Genomic DNA, 11,126 nt, shown 5'->3' on the forward strand with positions numbered 1-11,126 from the left:
ACGACGGCATCACAAACGTCATGTCTGATTTCGAATAATAGTTACATGAAATTTCATGTTTACTAAATACTCTTTGACGGCCGAGTACAGTTTTGATAAATGCCACGGTAATATAAAGAAAACGCCATTGCCGTAACGTTTGTAATATATAAGTAACTACTCTCCTACGAATCGGACAAACGAAATCGATAGTGTGTGTAGACGGCATGCGAGCATCTATCCGGATCTATTTTGATGAACTGAGATTTGTTGACAGCTTCAAGTACACCTGCAACAATGGCGCGCCTGGTGCAATATCCTTTCGGTTAATGGTTCCACACTGAAAAATCAATTTGTAATTTAAGTGGAAATGTTCATCGCGGCTTACAGGTCAAATAAAGTTCAATAATAAGACAACGCTTTGGAATGGCCCTCGTATAAGGTACAATTATAACTTTATAATGATTTTGTTTATACAAACAAGAGCACTTTAACGATATTCAATTAATTTTTCTCGATTTTACTTGATCATTGTCCATGCAACATCCATGGACATTTGAAGTCAAGAAAGACAGAAAGAAAGAGTTGAACAGGATTCAAAGTGTTACAATAGAGGCGTCAGATCTGATGACGTCTTCTCAACTTCCCCTTAGAAGAATCGTGGACTAAAACCACTGCAACGTCTCCCTAGAACATTATATGGCAGGTCCCATCCTGCTCGTTCCAATGTTTCCAAAACAGAAACCACCGGAGGTAATGTTTAATCTGCAATGTGTGAAGTTATGCAGAATTTACAAAAGTATATATCTTTGAAGAACACTCTTTAGTTTAAGGTACTGTATCGCGAAATGATGCTGTTTTGTGTTTCGTCATTCGTGGACTCGTCAGTCATGAAAAGACGCATGGCGACAAAAGGAAATATTGGAAAGACGAAAACCTTCCAAACCGGACAAACGAAAACTCGTCAGAACTGAAAGCGGGCAAACCTTTGGCAATTTTTTTTTTTACTTTGGATTGCTTTTTTTCAGTAATTTCGTTTTAGCAGATTTGTGTTATTTCATTTTATCACTTTGGCTGGTTTTCGTCTTTTTGTTTTTGCTTTTTCGGCCGGTGTCTTTTCGCGGGTATCAAAGTGAAAAGGCGAAATGTCAGGTATGAACCACCATACATCCTTAATAATAGACCATTTGTAACAGATAATCACCAAAAAAGGTTTATATATTTGTATGTTTTTCTGTAAATGCCAGTGCTGGCTAATAATAGACACCATGTAAGTTAATCTATGCTTCCAAGATAAGCAATTGGTTGATTGTAATGGAACATGAGGGAACAAAACTATCCCCGACGGAACGCCGATTTGTAATTTGAATAATACATAAGCTCCTAATTTTTTTTTGTAATTTTTGGGTTTTGAAATTTGACGTCATTGTGTATAAGCAACATAAAGTTTTGATTGAATTAACTCACTACAAGTCTATATCCATGGATAAAATACTGATAATATCAGGCTTGTTTAAGTATCAAAAATTGTTACAGATATGGTATGATGACAAGAGGATGCTTTGATCTTTCCAGGGTGTGAAAATCAGCCAAGAACAAACTTTATGGTTCACTACACAAAATGATTAATTCATATTTCTTACTAATTATTGTAATTTTCCCAGATGTTATCATGTAGCCGTTATCTAAGCAAACATCCAACCAGACCACACACTGATAACTTAGTATGAAGTAATCCATCTGTTTCGTTCGTTAATTTGTCAAGCGTGAAGCGTCTGCAGAGACTCATTGATTCACTGCTATACTGAACACTGTGAGAACTCTCAGCAGCTTCTTATGTCGACATAAATCTCATTCGCGAGCACATTGTTCATTGTACAGCTAGATAAATCTAGGTAATCCGGATTATAAAAAGTAAAAAAAAATCAATAGTATTAAGGAGAGGCAGAATAATTGTTAATACCTCACAACTTTTAGATTTTAAATTGAAAGGCTTTTAGAAATTGTTTGTCAGGGAGACTTATCCATACACTTGAATAATAGTTTTACCGCAATTTTGTTTTTCATATAACTTTGTTACTTTCACTCTGGTAGTAGTGTAAGATGGGTAATAGAATATCTCTTTTAATTACGTGTTTTCATCTAATTAACTTAGTTTGTAAAGTCGATTTATGTCAATTCGATCTCGTTGTACCTGTAGTTTAGGAGGGTTGTTATACTTTAAACGATCGTAATCTCGAACGTCCTTCAGTGTCGACATACGTTATGTAGCATGGAATTGTCCAAATCGTGTAAAATAAAATAGAACATGATATGATTAAGAACTGGCAGCCATATTGCCGTATCATACTATATCATCACCAACATGATGTGACCAGATGAGTGCTGTGTCTAGGTTAATGACACTTCAGTGTTACACACTACAAATACGTCCCTTTATTTTTGCTTGTAAACCGTCCCCATGTATCCTGTTTGTTACGTATACCCAGGGACGTATAATAGAGATATACGTCACGTCCCTGGTATACCTCAAACAAACAACCACTTCTTTGTCATGTCACCATGATAATACTGATGATTGGTACGCATTTGAAAAAGTGTTAATATAAATTACAGTAGGTCACGTTTTGCGGAAAAAAACTAAAATATTGAAATTAAATAATCATAGTTAAAAATATAGCTATATGCAGGTATAACTTGATTGGTAGGTAGACCATTTGGTTTCTTCTTTCTTGGAAATGTTCCTTTTATATTTTCAGGGCTAGGTAACTTGATATCTTATAGTTGTAGTTCACCATGGTATATATTATTATGATTTTAAATGAAATAAAGCGACACTTCAATATATTGAGCTGAAGGAAATAGCTTTATTTCTCCAGTAAATCCTGCATTATATATAATTTAAAGGTCTAAAATAATGAGAACAGCATTTACAATTTTCTTTATACCAATAGTGATTGTTATTTATTTAATATAATTTTATGTGCATTTCATTTGATTGGAAATGGCATCGTTAACAACATAAGCTATTAAATGTGATTGTTATGTGTATAACAATCTTTTCTAGCCTTGTTTAGAAAACATGTCAGCGAATGATACACAAGTGTTGTTAACTTTATTAAATTTGAGACTGCTCGCTAATACATCCTTTCTCATAACCGCGCCGAATAATACACAGATTTAAACGCTCTCGTAGCGTGTGAAGTTCATGATGGGGTTGTTGTAATGAACACAAAAAAATTGACATTTGAGAAAATCGGATTTGAAAAAGAAAGCCATGGATTAAATTTATTTGAAATTGAGATGTCCTTAATTTCTACACAAATTCTACAAATTGGTGTCATGATGATAGGACTAAGTATTCAGCAAGGTTAACCATTGCTAGAACAGAAAAAAACCTAGGGTGGCATAAGATGAATCGTGTATGATAAACACATGACTGGGTTTTTGCATCCTTTCCAAGTCGCATGATAGTGAAAGTATCATGTAAAAAGCAGAAAGGTAATAAACCGACCCAACTACACATGATGTTATTCAAACGGAAGGCTTGTAAAATGCTTGTGTAACAAACACCTGGTTTAACGTGACACTTGTATTGCAAGTGATACAGTACCTACTAGAGCGACCTATTTAGGACGGAAATGCACAGTCCTCCAGGGCTTTGCGTTATGTTTTTTGCTTCCAGTAAGTCTACAATATGTACGGTCAATGTCATGTTTAGTGATATTCATAGAGGATGTTTGTCGGCTATGTTCACCTGGGTTATATACATACATCCATAACGTTTACCATAATAAATGATTTAAGAGTTTTTACTTCGTAATATGCCATTGCACGAATGCTATCTTCCTGCACTAAACTTAATTGACAAACAAGGTATCTCTGCCTACAGATAATGCAAGCTTAGGATCAAGGAATACAAGGTTATCATGATTCAGTACAGCAAAAATTGAGATTAACAGAATATGAGCCTGCCTCGTTTACGCTGACTACAAAATGTTTATCTTTTGAGATTGATCATTTAGAAGTTTCGCAATACTGACTCTTTCAAACGTTTAAACATGACAGACAGTCGAAATGATGATTGTAAAACAAATCAGCTTATTGACTGAACATTAAAAACCGTTTATTTCGGAACCCTGTACAATATCCCCATGTGGATAGATAATCTAATTTAGTCACGACGTATTCAGATCAGTTGTTTAGTCGCTACGGTCATTAACATAAAATTAGGATAATTACGTATTAGTTGTTGTGTAGTCACTTCAGAAATTAACATAAAAAATCATATTATCTTTTATAAATACTTAATTATAAGCTTTATAAATATTTATTTACTTATCTTAATACATCCGCCACATTTCTCAAAATCCAACATATCACATGAGCGTAAATAGATGTGTGGAGTGTTTTCGACTATTTTTAGATTTCGATCTTTTGTCAAACATTGCGGCCAGAAACTCTGATTGTCTAAGGTCAGATTAAAATGAAAGTTTGTGGGAATGTTGATGACCACGTCAAAATTTATTTTAGACCTTAAATATCTTACGATTTTGGACAAAAATTTGATACATATGTGTTGTCGTATGTAAGACATAGAACGATACACTAAGGTTTTGTTAGAACAACATTAATGGCCACCATAGCTGTTTAAACTTTGAAGCTTACTCTTCTGGAATATCTGGCTGTATTCTTTCTCTTGTTTATGTGCTGCCCCCTAGTTTTATTGAATTTAAGTATGGGTTATGATTATATTAACATATTGATTATTTTCTTGCTATTTTAGAAACTTTAATGTTGTTAATGGTGTATGTCAAATTTCTTCCAAATCTTGCTTATGTTGAAAAATGGTTTTGTTCAGTGTTGTTTGCTAGATTTTACTGATTGGTCATGGTTTACCCGGGTGATGATTGACTATCCCGCTAATCTAGATTTACGAACACCAGAAGTCAGTGAACTTGTTCTCATGTAATAGTCTTAGTTTTATGCAACGGTCTCCGCAAGCATCATGGTGAGTCTGGTTTGACTTCCAGATGAGGTTGCAATGTGACAGCTATGAAAACGTGTTACAAAACAAAAAGTGTTTACATCTCGTGACACATCTGTAGTGAGATAAATCCATTAACTAAACATTCACGAGAGGATGAGGAAACAGTCGAACGATCGCACTTGCGGACAAATCAAACGTTTAATAACCAGTGGTAGGTATCATAAGTTGCGATATAACCTGATTTGACGGTCATTAATGCATCAAAACAAATAGTGCAATCATACAAAGTTCTCTTTATTTTTATTGATTTACAAGGGATTTCCTAAAGCTGGCCTGGCAAAGATCAACCATCCAATTTTTAGATTTCGCGCGCAGAGACAACTTGCGCCGGATGTAGATAACTGAGCGGGGAATACACGAGAGAAACATTATCTCGTGCGGTAACCAAAGGAGAGTATGTGTAGTGTTACCTACTGGAAATACCTTTATACTGAGCATTTCCACGTAAGTTACAGCTTCCGGTGAGTACTGTACATATAGATCCATCTGTAAATATCATTTGTATACGATTCGAAACTGCTGTGTAGATAAACAACCACATTTTGTTTGTATAGTTATCTATAGATATCGGGTATTAGGTGTCACGTGCTTAAACATGTCTTATTATTAGCTATTATTCAATATAAAGTGTTTTATGCGGAAATTACGGATATTTTGTAGTATTCTAAGATTATAGGGTATACGTCAGTTGATGATGTTTATAGCGTCAGACGTCAGTATGATATTAGTGTCATTAGTCTGGTGATATGTTTTCATGCCTGTAATGTGGGCCATATCGGTATATTAAGGTGTCTTGTGCTGAATTTATGTATAATAATAAACATAGTAGGTAGGTAATTGTAAATATGTAATTTGACTCCAGATGAATTTAGAACATAGTGTATTATAACAGGTGGTTTTAGAGGTGTATAATGGAACATTTCCATTAAATTGTAGTTATGTCCAATGAGGACTAATAAAGTTATAATTTGATGTGCTAAGGAGTTCCATGGTGAACTGGTGTAGATATTAGTATTAAGACATGATCAGACCGTTGGTGGAGTGGAACTGTATCCTTTGTAAATGGTGAAAAAGCTTGTAGTTATTGTTCATATTGTACATAAGAAATAAGTGTTGTAAATAATGTAGACATGGTGTTGCATTACTGTCGTTGCTATCATATGAACAACATGCTCATCCCGTTACACCATATAAGGACACGATTTTAAGAAATTATTTAAGTTGGGACTTCTTTTAATCTGCGTTAAGTTAGGGGTTCGTCTCTCACTGAGAACGAGTCATGAAGATGTATTGAAAACAAAATCCTGTGTTCTTGACATTGAAACATGTGGAAAGTCTGGCGAAAATATTTCTGAAGACAAATACGGTGTGCAAATGGATACTGTAAAATTTTCATATCATCCATACTGAATTAATTAGATGCTTTATATAATTTACTGATGTTTTCCGCCGTTTGTTTAAGTACATAATACACTCAATGCTTTTCATCAGTTTTTCAAGAAATGAAAATTGGGCACAGTCGAATTTTGCTTCCAGCTACGAGGGATGATTTATATATTGTAAGTCTCACATTTAAGGGTTTGACTTTTGGCGGACTTATTGCATTATTTTCCAACATATTCATCACTTTTGCCAGGTATGTTTAAGGGCATCATTGTCACTTTTAAAGACGTCCTTTTCCTTTTTTTCTTTACCGTTCAGAAAATTCTCCATTGTATGTACGACGTCATCACCTGACCGAAATTGGATACCGGAAATGGCCTTTTTCAATTTTGGAAAGAGATGAAAGTCTGATGAAGCGAGATGAGGTGAATAATGCTGATGCATGATAAATTCAAATCCACAATCGTTAACGGCAGCCATGGCAATGAAATACTTGTGAACAGGGGCATTGTCCTGGTGTAACAATAGACCGTTCCGCGGTGCAACTGCCTAGGAAGTGATGCATAATATGTTTCATTGAATGCTTGTCCCTTTTGCAGATAATCTAATACCAGAATACCATGAACATCCCAGAAAACCGAGATCATATCCTTTCTATTTGATTGAACAGTATGTGCCTTATTCGGCGGTGGTGAACCAGGGTGTTTCCAATGTTTAGACTTTTGTTTGGCATCTAGGGTGAATTGATGGACCCACGTTTTATCCATAGTCACAAACCTCTGCAGAACGTTAGCAGGATCTACCTCTAACAGGTTCAGATTAGCACGCGACAAAATCAATCTGGTGTGGTTCTGATCAACTGTCAGAAGTCTTGGTATCCAACGGGCTGATAGCGCTCTTCCGTAAGAATAGAATGTACTCTTTCCTGTGAAATCCTGACTGTATTGGTTATATGTCACTTTGTAACGCACCTGTCGGTCATAACGATATCATCGACTTTATTAACTACTTCTGAGATTGCTAGTGACAGTTTTTTCCGCTGCAGGCGTCATTGATAAGGCTCTGTCTGCCGAGCTTTAATTCTGCAACCCACCTTTTCACTGTAGTACTGAAGGGGCATCATTCCCTTGTGTTCCTGTCATATCAGTATGGATATTCTTAGGTTCTAGTCCTCTATTATGCAAATATTGAATCACTGCTCTTTCAGAAATTTTGTCCATTTCGCAAGTTGTTTATTTAGAGTGCTACCTCTTCGATATAAACTGACCAAATGACACCAGTGTCCGGTACAGAGGTTTAAATTGTCGGGGAATAGTATAGCTGAAAAAGAACATCCCTACATAACTTCTTCACTACAAGACTCCAAACTTATCCATCAGCCTGCGTAACTTTAATCATACACAACCCATTAATTACGTTTCTACCACTCTTTGTATATGTTATTCAACTCACAAGTCATTGATTAATTAATGCAACTGTTGTTTAATGAAAAATGATTAACCACACGTGATCCACTCGGACAGCGACAGCGAATAAGTCGACGTCAGCACATTTGAATGAATGACGATTGGCGGGAAAGGCACTTCCGCCAAAAATAGTTCTGTATTGTTTTTGTTATTTTTGCTTTTCATACCGATCTATACACAACGACGAATTTGAAAATACACTATTTGGTCATGTGATGTTTCAACTTGTAATGAAATACAATACTCTCCTAAAAACAAAAATTGTTATTTTTTGCATATCAATTAGGAGCATTGTGCTTCAGGTCATATTATTGCGCCATAACAAAATATAGTAAGTGAAAGTGAAAGTTACTGAAGGAGAAAAGTCTCATGGTAGAAACCGGTCACACAAACTCCTGGTTGTTGTTTACGGTATTTATATCACTCTCGTTAGCTATTTTTTAAAAGTTACAAAAGATGCGAGCTTAACTTTTAGAAAATAACTAACTCGAGTGAAATAAATACTATAAACAACAACCACTCGTTGTGTAACCTCTATATAATATGTATCCGTCGGTTCTGATTTAATAATTTGCAGCACAGTTATCTTTCTACTGTTCGTAAAATATGGGATGATATGCTCAGGTCTCTATTAAAAGGTCCTGAACTATCAATGTGACTGCTCGATGTCTGCGAGTAACTTTGCACAGCTTTTGTAAGAACGAAGAGACCTAAACATAAAAGTTCATTGAAGGTAGATATCATAAATATGATGCGTCATGTTGTGCAGATCAATACAGCAGTAAATATGTTGAATACAAATAGATAAATCCATTGGAAATTCTCTCTTCAGCAGCAATAACAGTTCATATTCATTTCTGAAATGTGTGACTACGACTAGCCTTTGGCGCTCAGTGCCAAATTCAAAAAACATTTCTTTTAGAAAATAAGAGCATTTTTAGGATGATAAAATTCAAAGCTTTTTATAAGAGCGCCGTATTGATTCTTTAAAATGAAACACAGAAAATTGGTATTATTCCGTTCTTTTACACTTTTAAGGCTAATTTAAATTGGATCGTAACAAAGGCCCATCTGTTCACTTCATCGGATTTGCTTTTGGTTTTCGGAAAATCATTTTAAAACCTCTTACCCCAAGAATGATCAGACCTACCATTTATACGAAACAGTTCCCTTTATCCAAGGATGCTTCCGAATATTCCTAAAGAAGGATTTTGATTTTTTATTCATTTTTGGTCCTGCTACTCCCGTGCTAATATGCCGAAACCCTGGATTCTTACAAATGAAGGTTTTAAATAATTTGCTATGCTAAATTTGCCCTTTAAACCCTATGGCGCCGAGGCTCATTTATGGGTTTATATGTACTCATTTATACTAAATTTGTTCCCATTTCTCCTTGGATACTTTTGAATAAATTTCAAAATTCACTAAATTGTTTATGACAAGAAATAATTTTACGGAAAACAGTTGACGACGGATGCCATGGCATGACATAAGCTCATGAGTCCTTCGGACCAGGTAAGCTTACAAGATTAACAATATAGAAGTATGGAAATTGCTTTTGAGTGAATATCATAGAATCTTCAACTGAAATAATGTACTCTTATCACTTGCTGTCGTAAGACATGGATGTCGGTAGGAAGAAACAAGTGATAGGCAATTTATCCTAACTGTCATGAACAAAACCAACGAAGCGTTTCTTGATCTTTGGTAGGTATAAAGTGTATAATTAGATAAGTAATTAATGATTGGAATATTTTCAACAAAATCTAAAAGGAATTATCGCGAGAACATTAATTAAAGATAAGACTGATTCAGTTCAAACATACATGATATTGCTATATCGGTGATTCTTGATGGATGTTGGTGCAGCAATCAGGAAAAATAAGTTTTGCGCACGAAATCGTCAATAAAATAGCTTACACTACGTTTTTGCACCAACTGAAGTAAATAAAGGTTTGTTTAATGAAGTCTGAAAGGACACAGAATAATGCAAATCCAGTATTTTAAAATTGCATTCAGTAGTGATAATTTGTTTGTGACGAGTCTTACAAACGAAACTTTATCATTGGATAGCATTCTCAGATGACAATGTCTGTGGTTGCTTTTACATCCTTGTAATAACAGAATTTTGAGAATAAGGACAAAAATAAAAGGAAATACAAAGCACTAGAAAGACAAAACTTATTTGAGTGTCAATCTTAAAATGTGATACCCCAGGGGCATATTGATAACAATAATATTTGTAGTCAATGCAAATGACACAAAAACGTCTCAAGCAGTCTCTATCATTTACATCGTAAACACATAAAACTGTACAGAAAATAAAAGCAAATCGTATTCCTTGATAAATACGATGTATTTATAAAGAATATGAAAACAAAAAATCTAAAATGACCTATCAACAACTTAAGTAAAATTAAAGAAAGTATTTTAGCAAGGGTACTTACAGAAGTGATGGTGACAACGACAACACAGTAATAATGTTTAGATCCTAGGGAAACGTTTATAAAACAACAGTCTGCCGCCAGCAGGCAAACAATTATTTCACGGTAAATTGCCACATTACCTGGCTGTTCCACAACTACACAACACATCCGTCTCGTGCAACGTTATAACAATATTTCACTATTCTTATTTATTCTTAAAGTTTGCATATACTGGTATGCATATTTTATGTAAAGAATTAGAGTTGTCAACGCTGTTAAGCTAGTAAATTAATAGATGTCTCTCAGTCAGTTGATGTATATACGCACCTCACTAATGAAAAATGGGGACATCGCAATGTGAGTTGTGTGAATAATACTAGAATAAGATTTCTCCTTCATAAAAATACGTAGAGGTTGTTGTCGGGGATGTTACATTCCTAGCATACTGACGCCATCAGCACACAATAATTATGCATATTCTCATTAGTATAAAAAAGTCGGCAAAGATTATATTAAGGTCTGTTCCCGTATACATGTCCGACAGGAGGTGGAGTAACATATATTGTGTACTACTATCATTTTATTTCCTTTTGGGTTTAATGCTCAAAAGTAATGAATGTTTAATCGTGTTACTTCTTTGCATAGGTTTTAAAACTTGTGGATTAAATTATGTACACTAGTTGGATCTTGTACTGAACTGAACAACCAAGCAACATAAATGTAATATAAATAAAGAAATAGGCTAATTTTCATTCTGATATTTCTTGATAATGCATTATTTTTTCTGTACATTAAGGCTATAACAAGCAACGTATATATGTA

The sequence above is a fragment of the Ylistrum balloti genome, unplaced genomic scaffold, assembly GCF_031769215.1.
Source record: "Ylistrum balloti isolate Yb309-2 unplaced genomic scaffold, AGI_CSIRO_Ybal_v1 Utg369616, whole genome shotgun sequence".
NCBI classification, from domain to species: domain Eukaryota; kingdom Metazoa; phylum Mollusca; class Bivalvia; order Pectinida; family Pectinidae; genus Ylistrum; species Ylistrum balloti.